The sequence below is a fragment of the Notamacropus eugenii genome, chromosome 6 (assembly GCF_028372415.1).
Source record: "Notamacropus eugenii isolate mMacEug1 chromosome 6, mMacEug1.pri_v2, whole genome shotgun sequence".
Lineage (NCBI taxonomy): Eukaryota > Metazoa > Chordata > Mammalia > Diprotodontia > Macropodidae > Notamacropus > Notamacropus eugenii.
In genome coordinates this window covers 265529580-265543269 of record NC_092877.1, presented here as the reverse complement: position 1 = coordinate 265543269, position 13690 = coordinate 265529580, and positions in this window count along the sequence as shown.

Genomic DNA, 13690 nt, shown 5'->3' with positions numbered 1-13690 from the left:
ATTATTTTTATTATTACTTATCTTTTAACAATTAGCAGTTAAGGAATATTTTAAATATACATCTTTAGTTTTCTTTATTACAAAATTATCACCTTAAATATTGCCATAACTAATTAACTGTTTAATGGATCTTTTGGTTCACAGTCTCTCAGTAATACTTTATTCCAATTGGCAAAGTAATCTCTTCTCACTGGATATTTGAATGAGTTCATTTAACTCAACCACTAGTTACTCTATCACTTTTCCTGAGCTGAAAAGGGCATGCATCCCTTATAGTGAAAGCATGAGGCCTCCTAACACAGCAGTTCCACCAGCATCCAGCCAGGTAAACAACCCTTGAGCCAGTTATATAATCTGAAAAATAAGTATGCATTTACATTTACATGAACATGTATGTGTATGTTACATACATATATACAAGTGCATGCATATATGTTCACATGTAATGTTGGTGAATAAATAAGAGAGATAACAAGGGGAAAAAAACTTATACTGGAATTTTTTCATTCCCTTCACTGAGCTATAAAAGTTTCACTATCCTCTCTCTTACCAGAGTATGTTTCTCCAGAAACACTCTACAGATATTATCCAGGTGTGTTAACTCCAGGGTCTTGGCCATATTCCAGCTTGAGTAATTAGTTAAAATTCTCTTTTAGCTTCAACCAGATGTTGTGGTTCTCATTTCCTGACCTAAAAGGCTCTCTTAAGTTACCGAGCCCTTTTAAAATCTTAGCCCCATTATCTTTCAGAGGTAGCTACACCTCAGTGCTAAGTAAAAATGGCTTCTTATTTAGTATGCACATGTAGTTAGTAAAGTTTGTACAGCATTTTGGATCCATCTGGCTTAATGATGCCATAAATATAAGATCACAAGCATTATCCAGCAAAGATTTGTACATTACACAAGTATTTGGCTTTAAATCTCTTATTTGCCTTGGTCTTTTGTCAGAGTTTTAATTCATGATGAAATTGTTGTATTATTATATAATTGTTTCCATTTATTAATTCACTTTAGCAGACATTTATGAATTATTCTGTGTGTTTATTGTAGGACTGGGTTGAGTCAACTCAGCTCAATCACATACTGCTTGAAGGCACTGACTGTAGTTTTTTTGTATTCTTTTGCGTTTGGGTCCTCATTCAATTTACCCTAGTACTGGGTTCATTGCAGATGTTTAACAGATACGGTTTTGATGAAGATGGGTGTGATAAGGGTCCTAAGTATAAAAGTTGATATTCTGTTAGAGGTTTCCATACTTGAAGAGTTTGGAAGGATCATCAAAAAACTCAAGTGATTTTGATCTCTCAAAAAGAAATTTAGGTCCATTACTAGATACGATCACACCATTTTAAAGTTGTTCCCACAGTTCAAATCATTTGGTCCTTTAGGATGTGATTGGTAAGGTTTGAGTTTAGGAGGGTTTTTTCTTTCTTGTTTGTTTGTTTTGATCATCCACTTGCTCCATGCAAGGACGTTGTTCCCCTTAGATCTTAAGAGTGCAAAGTTATATAAGATCATTCTTTTTTTCTCCATAGTTGACATTAGGATGAATGGAAAAAATTGAATGGAGACAAAAAAAATCAAAGAAATAATCAACACAACTTGATGACTAGTGAAAAAAAGTCATGTTACATGAGTTACCACCAAGAAACATAATGGTAATAATTCACATTTGAATAACAAAATACTGAGTTTTCAGAGCATTTTCTTCATGATAACCCTTAAAAGTAATTATTAACTTCAATTTAGATGAGGAAATTGAATTTTAGAGAAATTAAGTAAATGACCTGTGTAACAACATAGTTAGTCAGTACTAGAGCTTAGACTTGAACCCAGTCTCCTGACTGTAAGACGTCATACTCTTTCCACTTCACTATGAAAGAAGCTATCTATCTATCTATCTATATATATACATATATATATACATATATATGTATATGTATATATATATGTATGTATATATATACATATATATGTATATATATGATGCCATAAATATAAGATCACAAGCATTATCCAGCAAAGATTTGTACATTTCACGAGTATTTGGCTTTAAATCTCTTATTTGCCATATCTATACATATATATGTATGTATATATATATATTGAACATGTATGGATAGATTTGACTTATAATCAGTCAATAAACATTTATTAAAGATCTACAAGGTGACAGGCATTGTGCTAACCATGAAGATTAAAAAGAAAAGTAGAAGGCACTCTCTTTTCTCAAGGAGCTCATGATCTAACATGAGGAGACAACCAGCAAACTACTATGAACAAACAAGCCATATACAGCATAAGTTAGAAATAATCAACAGAGGGTAGGCGGTGGCACTGAGAGAGATCATGAAAGGCTTCTTGCAGAAGGTAGACCCTATTTCTTCTTATCTCTACTGCCACCTTGCGCCATTAAATCATCCCTTCTCTTTCTTATATCTCTTCCACTTCACTGACTCCTTTCCTTCTGACTCTAAATATGTTCTAGTCTCCATTGTTCTATGCTCAGCCTGAAGAGTAGCTGAATTGGGAGAAAATGATGAGTATCTTCAAAATTGCAAAGTCTGCCACATGGGAAAGGGATTGGATCTATTTTGCTTGATCATCCCAGGTCAAAGGACTAGGCTGCTAAGCAGAAGTTGCACTGAGGTTGATTTAGGCTTGAAGCAAGGGAAAAATCCCTAGTAATTGGAGTTATTTGAAAATTAAATGTGTTTTGGAAGGTAGAGAGTTCTCTTTCACGAGTTCTTCCAAGGATGTCTGCATCATCACTCTTTATAGTGATGGATATAGTAGAGGACCTTCTTGTTCAGGTACTAGTCAAACTAGGTAACTTCCAAGGGTCTATAGACTTTGTGCTCCTGAAGGGGAAGAATGATATCATTTATTTTTGTATCTCTTTTAGCACCTTACACAGCATTTTGCCTATATTAGGCTTTTAATAAATGTCTGATGGATTTTTTTTAAATCCCTCTGATTTGCCAGAGCCAATCTAAAGGGAATATAATAACCTTTTGTGGGGAATAAAACCAATTCAAATAAGGGGCAGAAAGGATTTCCAAAGTATTAATGAAGATCCAACAGATATAGAACATGAATGTGTTGGATCTGTTCAAGGAAGTTGTCAATAGCAATTGAAAGCCCAAGAGGAAAGACAATATAAAATAGAGGTTACTTGAATGGGTACAAGAGAAGGTCAAGGGAGTAAAGAATTTTAAGGTATTAGCAAAAGCACTGTAGAAATGAAAGACAACGGGGTTCAGATTTAGCAGAAAATCAATAGAAACTAGAAGGAAGCTTGGGAAAACAAGACGGGTCTAGAGATTAGAGCTTACTCTGAAGACATAAAGCACATGCAACAGGAAAACTAAAGAGATATAGTTAAAGGTATAATTGTTTGAGAGCTAAATAGAGATGTAATCCCCAATAATGAGATAATCCAAAATATGCCTCTTGATGAGTTACTGAAGTGGAGTGAAGGCTAATGTCCTTAGATTAGAGGTGTGTTTTGAAAGATTTAGGCAGGTTGAGGGTCATGGCAAAGGGCCAGGTGGACAAGAGTACCATGAGTCAATTGTTGAAGTCATTAAGAAAAATGGAGCATGTCCTAGGTGTTGAGAAATGACTGTAAAATAGCTGAGCAGGGCATTATTCCTGCTCAGGAAGTAAGAACTTCAGAAAAGAAGATGGTCTTGAATAATAATGGCAAAATAATGGTGGGGAAACTGCTGTGGGGAGAAAGGAATATGCCAACTCTTTTCCTCTCCCCATCAATTGACTGGTTTGGGAAAAGAAAGCCTCTGTAAGAGAAGCTTGCAAAGAGAGGTGTCATCAGGGAGCAGCTAGGTTTTAGTTACATTCAAGGGGGGTAACCAATTGCAGAATAGGTCATGGATCTAAGGGAATTTGCTTATTGTAAGATCAAGAGAGCACAGTGGGAGTTCCTAGAAGGGCAGTCAGCGATATAAAGTGGTTCCAGGGAAAACTGTAGAATGAACTAAATGGGAAAATAGCTCAATCTTGAAGTAGCGTTAGTCAAATCAAACTGTGCAGCAAATAAGTGTTAAAGTTAGAGATGTATCTCTTCTTCTGTTTCTTCTACTCCAATGTTCTCCCTATTAGGCCATACTAACACTTGCTAATAATATATGCTTGGTAATTGCAGAACTGCATTCTATAACCTCAAAGTAGTATTTTCTGTCATGTCAGTATTTTGAATTGTGTCCCTCAATTGCACAGTGTCAGCTTTTAATTATTCAGGGGATAATTATCCATTTGTGGATTATCTAGGCCCATTTTTCTCCTCTTGCTACTTGCCTTTGGGCCATTTCACTGCTCATTAGCAACTACATCAGAAGCCAATTTTGCTACTTTCTGGTAATAATAGCTGACATTAATATAGCGCTTTGCAGTTTGCAAATCACTTTACATACAGTATCTTCCTTAAATTTTGCTATGACCCTGCAAAGTAGGGACTAGAGCTTTTTTTTTTCCCAGATAAGGAAACTGAGACTCAGAGAGCTTAAGTGATTTTCTCATGTCATTTAGCTGGTATGAGAGATGGGATTTGAACTCAGATATTCCTGACTCCAAGTCCAGAACTTTATCTAGTGCACCACATTGGTAATGGTGGTTAGAGGGTTAGTTGTGTTTGTTGTTTTTTTTTAATGTTAGGAAAAATAGAAACCACTGGATAAAATTAAACTTGGGGTACCTCAAAATTTTGTTAACCTCTGTTATCATGAATAATTGGGAAATAAAAAAAGTTGCAATTGACAAGCAAGGGGGACTTGACAAGGTTCACAGCTAGGTATTGGGGCTTTCCTTGACACTAGACATAATATCCTTGAGAAAGAAAGATGAATATATAAAATTTTCATCAATTTGGACTAACTGGAGAGATCGCTTATTGTATATAGAGAGGCCAGCCTTGGACTCAGATAGATCTGGGCTTAAGTGCTTCCTTTGACATATGCTAGCTGTTTGACTATGGGCAGGGCACTCAAACTCTCAGTGCCTTGGGCAATGCTCTTGGACTCTAAGGTACAGAAGTGTTGCTGATCTGCATTGGTGGGAAAAGTTTTCATAGGATGAGTTTTCTACATTGATGAAGTTGCAAGTCTGGTCAAAAAAAAGGAGCAGTTGAAATAGTGTCCTTTTCCTGTATTACTCATAAGCTGGACATATCAACAATGGCACTGAGCAGCCTGACACCCCCAAGGTTTCTTACCGCTTGAATGACTAGAGCTGGGTGGTGGCAGAGTACCTGAGGAATTATGACTTCCGCATGAGTGAGGTTGAGGCTTCCCAGAAATGTAAATCATTTTAATCCCTTTAGTCACTGAAAGAAGACATAGATCTCTTATGAATTTCACAAGGATGTTCAGGAATGAAAGGGAGAAAGGAAGAAAGGAAGAAAGAAAAGAAAGAAAGAAAGAAAGAAAAAGAAAGAAAGAAAGAAAGAAAGAAAGAAAGAAAGAAAGAAAGAAAGAAAGAAAGAAAGAAAGAAAGAAAGGAAGAAAGAAAGGAAGGAAGGAAGAAAGGAAGGAAGAAACAAAGAAACAAAGAAACAATGAAACAAAGAAACAAAGAAAAGAAAGAAAGAGAGGGAGGGAGGAGGGAGGGAGGAAGGAAGGAAGGAAAGAAGGAGAGAGAGAAAGAAAGAGAGAAGGAAAGGAAGAAAGAGAGAAGGAAGGAAGGAGAGAGAGAAAGAGAGAGAGAAGGAAAGGAAGAAAGAGAGAAGGAAGGAAGGAAGGAGAGAGAGAAAGAGAGAGAGAAGGAAAGGAAGAAAGAGAGAAGGAAGGAAGAAAGGAAAAGAGAAAAGAAAAAAAGAGTAGGAAGTCAGCAAGCACAATTGTTTGGGGATCTGGACAATATTGTAGAAGACATTTCTTTATCAGGTAGGGGAAGAACCAACCAAGTGGCCTCTGGGGTCCCTTCCAGCACCACAGTTCTAAGTTTCTGTGACTCTCCGCTAACTACAGTGTTTTCTGTTGGTCTGCTCCCTTTGCTGCCCCTCCAAAACTCTATTCCTAGAGCTCTGCTGACTGCATCAAAACAGGGCTGCTGCATAAGCAAGGGAATAAACAAGGCAAAGACCCATTAGCTCTGTTTCCATTAGACACGCAAAGAGTAAAAAAAAAAAAATCAATATCAGGCAAACAGAAGATAAAATTGATAGGAAATAAATGTTAATTTTAGAGCTTTAAAAAGAGAGATTGCAAACAATGGCATGCAATAAAAACTCTAAAAACTGTTTTTGAAACTTTCAAAATCATTCACGTGGAGAGGGTATTCTATCAGGAGCATATAGAGCATATTAAACTATTAAACTTTTAGTGCATTTTTAACGACTTGTCTTAAACAAATTATGCATGAGATAGATTACACATCCTTCACCCACTTAACAAAAAGACATATGCACAAACCAAAAACAAAACCAGGTGGTTTTTAAAAAGAAATTAAGTGTATACTTGGTGACTGATTGGGAAGAAAGCCAAGTCTTGCGAGGGACCTCAGACAATGCTGTTCATATGAGAGATTCTAACCAGAGAGTCTTGAAGACTTAGGTGTTTTCCATCCAATGAGAAAGTTCAATATTATAGATGCTATTAGTCTAAGCTTTCTGATTCTACCCTACAAATAGCCTTCTCATGCCTTTTCTAGAGGATTCTGACTAAACAGCATAGAAACTCTGTGTTAGAGGGCAAGGAAAACACTCATGTGACATAGTATCGTGTTCTTTGACATAGTGAGATGTGAGACCTCTTTCACTGCGCCACCAAGGAAGTTATTTGGAATGTTGTATAGATATAGCTAAATCTATTGAAGCATAATTTCGTAGTTTAAAGAACAGAGCTCTGGGCCTGGAATCAGGAAGGCCTGGGATCAAATCCCAAAACTAATACTTATTAGTTGTGTAAGGCTCAGCACATCGTTTAGTCTACCTGGATCTCAGACAATTTCATGAAACTATAAGTTATAGGCAGGTTGTATGTTAGACGAGTGAATTACTAGTTACTGAAATATAATTACAATTAAACACATAACAAAGTAAGACATTTGACAGTGAGGTTGGCCTTTATCAGTTCTTTCTGAGCAAATGCTACTTGTTAGAAACTGAAGTCATCTGTTTACACATTATAGAATGAGAAAAACAAAATGTCATATAGAATCTAGAGCTAGAAAGAGCAGGTCATCACCCACCATGATCCAACCCCCTGACAGTCTAGCTGTATTTAAAATCAAATAGCAAATAGAGGCTCATACAGAGGAAATGACTTGAGCAAGGACCAAGGTCCTCCAGTTTTTATTACATCAAGTTGCATCAGTACTTGGAGGCTCAAATTCCAAGTGGGTTTAAAGAAAAAGTACTAAGTGGACTTAAAGCAGGTTATTGAACTTCTCTAGGCTACAGTTGCATGAACTAAAAATGAGGAGTTGGAAACTACAGTTCCCTCCAGTTTTCAATTTATCATCTTATGATATTGTGCAACAGTGACCAAAAAAAATTGCTCTCCAAGCTAAGGACACACATGCTTCAATCTTGACTGGATTTGAGTATGATTCCCAGTTGTTATAATACCAAATGAAATGTCCATTACCCTGTTGCTACTTCCAAAAAACCATATTTTTAACCCAAAAAAATTCTAGCTTTTTAACATAAATATTCTTCTAGTGCTACTATAGAGACATGAATTACAGGATATCTATCCAAATGTGCCTTTTCTCCTAATCAATATGCGATTGCTGTATATATATCCACTGGTGTGAAGGGATTTCCTATATCTAATACTGATGCTTTTTGACAAGGGACCAACTTCCCCAACATTCCCAATTTGGGGTGTAGTATAGTAAAACTCATTTCATGTATGGGCTGATCTAAGGAGCCACTGAGGTTCCTTCCATCTTTCAGATTTGGTAATTCTCCTATTTCCTTTCTATCATTATCCCCTCTATGTAAAATAATGGCAGTTTTTGTGCTTTTAATCACATCTAGCCCATAATTCTGACGAGGGTTAGTCATTCCTGAAACATTTGCTGTACCATTTCCAAGAATTAGAATCAGATACGTGGGATCTAGGGTGGCCATGGGGCAGAAGATACTTCCTTTTCAAATTATTTGTACAACAAATAGGTCTATTAACAAAATTGGCAGTTTTTTAAAAATTAAAAATAAAAAGAACTTGAAAATCCCAAACTAGACTGTTTTGAATATTTGAATATTAAGCAGCAAGTTCCTTAAGGAGAGGCTTAGAGAGTTGGGAAGTAAACAGGCACTAAAACTGGGCCCAAAGTTGTGTTCGGACTGCTTTTTTTTGTAGCTTCCTCATCTGTATTATAAGCAGTTAGTGTAACCAGAGGTTTCCCTCTCTCTTTGTTCATTTCCTGTACATGTGGAAAGGGTTTTTAGGCAACCAACTATCAACCAACATCATGAAATATCTAGCCACCTCTCCCTTTTCCATGGAAATCAGAAAGACCCTTATCAATAACTCACTCAACTGTTATAGGATAACACTAACATCTGTGACCATGTCACACTATAAGGGCAACTTAAATCAAACAACTTCTGGAAGAGTATGAAATTGCCATCGCTGGGTAACTTAGCCAGAACAATGCTTCCTGACATTTTTATGGAGGAATTGCTTCCCACAGAGTTATACTGGAGAGAAGAGTCTAGAATGGGGTGGGGAATCTGTAGCGTTGATGCCACACGTGACCTTCTCAGTCCTTAGGTGTGGTCTTTTAACTGGGTCCAAGTTTTACAGAACAAATCCTTATATTAAGAGGATTTGTTCTGTGAAGTTTGGATTCAATCAAAGGACTGCACTTGAGGACCCTACATGTGGCCTCAAGGCCACAGATTGCCCATCCCTAGTCTAGAAGAAGAAGGAAAATAATGGAGGTCTCCTGAACCATATTTTCAACACACACTAGTTGGTGATAGCTACTTGAATTTGGGGACAACAAGGTTACACAGTGGACAGAGTGCTGGACCTGGAGTCAGGAAGACTCAGAAAAGTTCAGATCTGGCAAGTCACTTAACCCTGTTTGCCTCAGTTTCCTCATCTGTAAAATGAACTTAAGAAGGAAATGGTAAACCACTCCAGTATCTCTGCCAAGAAATCCCCTAATAGCGTCACCAAAAGTCAGATGTGACTGAAACAGGTGAACAACAACAACGTAGGAAACAAATCTGAGTGACCAATTTTACAACTGTGAAATTTATATGATCATTTAAGGTATATCTTTTTCCTTGAAATTCCTCCAATAACATCACCAGAAATTTAAACAGAGTGGTTAAAATTCAGTTTCTGCTATCTACATTCTACTATGAATGGCTTTAATGTTTGAGGATGGACTGCTAGGCTTCTAAAAACTAAGACACGTCAATACCCAGAACAAATCAAGCCCCTGTTGTTTTATACAAACACAGAAAATGCAGATAGAAAAATGCAGCAAGGATCAAACCCTTTAAGACTGTTTATCCTACCATATACAATATAAACTCATTGGAGTATTAGAAGCTATGGCATCTTTTTATCTGGAACCCATGATTTCAGTTACATTAAGGTTTTATGGTAAAAAAAAAAAATTAATGAGAAAAAAATGGAATTCAAAAGCTATCAGACAGTCAGTAATAGCACACGAACCGAGCATTAACCAGCAAGCTTGCAGGTAAGATGGTTCACTGTATCTCTACCTACGATTTTGTTATAGTGCATTGAGGAACCTGAAAAATGAATGAACCAGTTAGGACTTCAGATGCTTTCTGCCTGGATAGAACAGCTTTCCTTAAGAGCTCTAACACTCTGTAAAATTTCAGCCTTTGCCACCTGCTTACCAGTCTTTCTTCTCATTGATATTAAAGAGATATTATCTCCATCTCATTAACAGGACAGGTCTCTAGACACCCTCCCCTTTGCATCTGACATGCAGAACACCTTCTCCTTTGCTCCTCTTCCCTAACCAGCTCTACTTTTCATGCTCAAACTGTCCCTCTACCACTTCCTTTTTCTATATGCCAGTTTACCTTTATATTCACAATTCCTTTCCATTTAAAGAGATTAATTAAAGATCTCTCTTTTCTTTGAATCTTCTAACGTAAAACACCTTATTAACAAATCACATAGCATACTAGTCTGCTGGGCTGGGAACCAAAAAGCCTAAGGTATATTTTAATCATTCCAATCAAATTTCTCTGAAGACAAGCAGCTCACTGTATCTACATAGCCATTCATCCACTAAAGAAATAGCCACTGGGCCTGCCTCCAGGGGAAGTTGCAAAGAATAAAGAGTTATTAAAATGCCTTGAGATATTCAGATGAAAGAAACGCCCATAAGTTTGAAGTGTTGCTACTTCAGTGATCACGATAGCCACAGAAACAGTTACCACATCAAGGCTGACATAACAACCAGTCTCTCTACAGTGGAATGGTTCAAAACTTGCTGCTACTTAATAACTCTCGGTGTCTCTCTTTTTGACTCTCTCTGTCTCTGTCTCTGTCTCTCTGTCTCTGTCTCTCTGTCTCTCTGTCTCTCTGTCTCTCTCTCTCTCTGTCTCTCTCTCTCTCTCTCTCTCTCTCTCTGTCTCTCTCTGTCTCTCTCTCTCTGTCTCTCTCTCTCTCTCTCTCTCTCTCTCTCTCTCTCTCTCTCTCCCTCTCTCTCTCTCTCTCTGTCTCTGTCTCTCTGTCTCTGTCTCTCTCTGTCTCTGTCTCTCACAAATCATCACCTGTTAAGAAAAGGGAAGCATGGTGTAGCAGAATTAGGAGTTATAAGATCAGAAAGCTAGAGCTAAATGAGATTTCAAAAGTTATTTGGTCCAAAACCATCATTTCACAAATAAGGTCACAAAGCCGACAGAGGTCACACAGACAGTAAACAGCGAAACCTGGATTCAAATTCAGGCCATGTGAGCCCAAGTTCAGCTTTTTTTCTGCTTTACTTTGATACCTCCTTAGACACACCTCCTGGGTTTGAACCTCTGACACCATCATGAGCAAATCAAACTTTCTGAAACTTAGTTTTCCCATGTATAAAATGTGGACAACAATAACTGCTGTACCTACTTCGTACAGTTGTTTTGAGGACCACAGGAGATTAATATACAGGGTATAGAGCTGTTAATAAGCTAACAATTGTTAAATAAGCTTACATTTTTATAATATAAGCTTATTACACATTATATTATATATTATATATTACATACATATTATACTTTGAGGAGTTATGTATTTTTAAAATCTTAAATCTCTATAAAATTCTCAATAGTTACTCTAGGAAACAGAGGAGAAGATGGTGGGAATGTCACTCTTTTTTCTCTTTTGGGTCCCTGTAAATTTTTTTTATTTTCTCTAACCAGTTTTTGCTATGGAAATTTAATTTTCCTTATAAATAATATTTTGTGCTTTAAAGAAGCTACATTATCAGTTCATCTCTCTCAGCTCTTCAGTCCATCGAGGGCTAGTAAAGCTATCGTTCCTCTAACCTGTGCCTAGAAGTCCCTAATTGTGTCGCAATTCCATCCATTCTATGTGGTTCACAGCTCCCATCCTCATCAGTAACATTTTGGTCATACTTCTCACTGTTGCAGCAGGAATATGAAACAAGCTAAAGGGTTGTTCTTCAACGTTTCCATAGCTAAATGGTTTCTATTAACTCTAAAGGAATTTTTAGAAAATGTATGTCAAATGTCTCTTGGGTGGTAAATATCCTAGATTCCAAAATGTATCTCTTTTAATTCTTCAATGCAGAACAGAAAAATTTAAGAGTGAGATTATTCTAGTGATTCACTAGATCTGTGATTCTATCAATATGGAAAATCCCTTCAAAATTACAGATTGTAACCTATTCGTGTTTGCCCATCCTTTGTGACTCTTTCCTTAGTCTTCTCTAGGCATCCCTAGATGTGCTGGGAGTCTTATTCTCATTGAAGCTGTATAGATACCTGTAGAACCCAAAGTTTATTTATCAGTTATATCTCACTCTCATCAAGTGACAGGCCCATTTTTTTCTGTTTATATAATTCTCTGATGACATCTTATACTGTTTTGCCTGTGTACACCTCATTATCAGTATGCACAAGAGAAAGGAAAGAGCACTGGCTCCACAGAACTGGGAGAAGTAGGTTTAAATTCTGCCTCCAACATTTGCTTACCTTGAACAAATCACTTAATGTCCTCCTTTTTTCCTTATCTGTTAAATGAAGAGCTTGCAATAAATGACCTTTGGTGTCCCTTCTAAGTCTAAAGCTATGCTCCAATGTTCCTCCTTTGCTCAATGCACCTTATTTCTTTACGTTGCCCATAAAGTCTTCAGAAACTCTAGTATTCCACACTTCATAGCCATTGCATTAGGAATAGGAGAGCAAAGATAAGGGATACTCAAATACTCAAATCTTGAGGAATACTTAAAATAATTAAATGTGTGAGCATCCCTCAAAATTTGAGTTTTTAGTGTTCCTAATACTTGGTTAAAACATCTTCTTGAACAAGATTCCTTAATATTTGCTTTTTGCACATGAGAATAGCTGTAATGCTTTTAAGGGGAGAAGGGAGAGCCTATCACTGTCAGATGACTTCTTCAGCCCATCTGAGAGATTTTAGAATAATTTCTTAGCCTCACTGCATCATGCATATGTTCAACAAGTCTGAAAAGGCCTAAAAGAAGGAAGAAAGAAATAGGATGTAAAGACTGAGTTTTCTTCAATATACCAAAGAAATTAACACATACACCATTTATAAAGGATTACTAACAAAGCCCTGGGCAGTTTGTGCCCATCTCAATCTGAGAAAACTGATCTCAGTCAGTGAGAGCCATTTTCTCTAGGTGCTGGAATCGCACAAAATTGTCCTTGGATAATTTGAGCACCTGGACATTCTCCTCTTAACTCTGCTTGTTAAATTAAACAAGAGAATACTATATACAGATCATCTCAAGCATTGTGAGTTTGCAAATCAGTTCCAAGACTAGGGGTTCTATTTTGTCCTCTGAACAGTTGGCAGACAGTGCCACATAATTTGAACAATCACTTACTAAAACTTGCATGCACATGCACAATAGCTGAATTTTCCAAGATGCGTGATAATGCATACTGCATATTGGAAGGTAGGATGGAGCCCTCAGCATGCCCAGGGGATTTCTCTTTCTTTTCCTCTTTCTTTCTTAAAGCAGTAAGCTTTGCTTGAGGTTCTCTGTCCTTTAAAAAATGTCTTATGAATCATTTCAACAATGAGAAAGTGAATCAGATTTAAACCAAAATGGTAAAAGGCAGATAGTAGCATTTACACATTTCTGGAAGCTGGCAGTAAGATAAATCCAAAGTGACAAATCTCTGTGGGCTATTAAGTGGATGTTGTTATAGAAAGCATACATAAGGCAAGACTGATGAAAATGTAGGGTGCTAGGCTTTGAAAAACAGGCAATTATTTATGAATACTAGGTAGCATCGAAAAGAAATCCATTTGAGAATTTAAATACTGATCTCTCCAGGGCATGGACTTTGTTCTAGATATTATTCAGGGTTGAAAGCAAGACAGGGTATATGTGTGTGTATGTGTGCATGCATGTGATACCCAGATAAACATACATATATATATATATATATATATGTATATATATGCATATATATACATATTATATATATGATATATCTTCATCAGCTTTAGAAACTTTCAGGATTTTCAT